The sequence below is a fragment of the Rhincodon typus genome, unplaced genomic scaffold, assembly GCF_021869965.1.
Source record: "Rhincodon typus isolate 14 unplaced genomic scaffold, sRhiTyp1.1 hic_rhity00010783, whole genome shotgun sequence".
NCBI classification, from domain to species: Eukaryota; Metazoa; Chordata; class Chondrichthyes; order Orectolobiformes; family Rhincodontidae; genus Rhincodon; species Rhincodon typus.
Window position 1 is genome coordinate 1 of NW_025976421.1, and position 1,185 is coordinate 1,185.

The following is a 1,185-nucleotide window of genomic DNA, read 5'->3' on the forward strand; positions in this document are numbered from 1 at the left end:
GGGAGGGGGCTGAATGGCCTCCTGCTGTTCCTGTGGGACAGGCTCGAGGAGGGGGGGCTGAACCGGGGGAGCAGGGTGAGGAGACAGGGCAATGATGACTGAGTGAAGCCATTGCTTTGGGGGAGGGAGGGTGCCTTCATTAGCTCTAAAGAGCTTCCCATCACCATGCGAGGCCCGCTGCAGTCAAATAGCAGGGCCCCCACCCCCACCACCACCACCACCTCACCTTCGTGCACCGTTGCTTTAACACCCTCCTGGGTCACTGCTACTGCTGAGTGGGTGCCTGTGCGGCCGGGGAGGGAGAGGTGGGAGACAGAGAAAAGGGCCTGTGGATATCTGACAGTGTGTGATTTTGCTCCCCTCCGGCCCCATCGCCCTGCAGGAGGAACTGAACAGTGACAGTGTGGAACGTATCGTTGTCAATCCCAACGCCTCTTACGACAAGTTTAAGGACAAGCGGGTCAGCACCAAGGATATCGGTAAGCTTCGGCAGTGGAGTGTGTCCTGGACCCTACCTCCATACCTCACCCCATTCTCTGTCTCTCTCATCCCACCCCCCACACACATGTTCTCTCTTTCTCTGTCTCTGTCTCTCTCTCATTCTCTTCTCTCTTGCATTCTGTCTCTCTCATTCTCATTCTGTCACTCTCTCATTCTCATTCTGTCACTCTCTCATTCTCATTCTGTCACTCTCTCATTCTCATTCTGTCACTCTCTCTCATTCTGTCACTTGCGTGCTCTCGCATGCGCTTTTTCTCTCTCTTTCTTTCTCTCTCTCTCTCTTCCTTTCTCTCTCTCTCTCTCTCTTCCTTTCTCTCTCGTGAGATCAACATTACATTTAAAATTTGAGAGGTTTGTTTCAAAGTCTAATAACAGCGAGGAAGAAGCTGTTCTTGAATCTGTTTGTCCGTGTGTTTAAGGTTTAGTATCTTATGTCGGATGGAAGAGATCATAATCTGGGTAGGAGGGGTTGTGTAAATCTGGCAGGAGTTGTCTCTGGAAACAATAAACACTGTCTCTTGTCTTTGCAGATTTCTCTGACCGGATCAGCAGGGCTAGGAGAACGGGTTACGAATCTGGCGATTACGAGATTGTGAGTGTGCGCTCGGAGTTGGGGGGTGGGGGGCTGGTGTTGCTGTTGGGCGTTGCCCTTTTAACCTGGCCTGAGCACCCCACTCATCCACA

General features: G+C 52.1%; 1 long non-coding RNA gene across 1 annotated transcript in view; it reads left to right on the forward strand.

Annotated features, from left to right (window-relative positions):
• The first annotated feature begins 20 nt into the window (after positions 1–20).
• LOC125482466 overlaps positions 21–1,185 on the forward strand; it is a 6,373-nt gene continuing 5,208 nt past the window's right edge. Inside the window, exons 1-2 of the long non-coding RNA XR_007261651.1 lie at positions 21–479; positions 1,032–1,093. This is a non-coding gene — a long non-coding RNA (uncharacterized LOC125482466). The remainder of the gene's footprint in view (positions 480–1,031; positions 1,094–1,185) is intronic.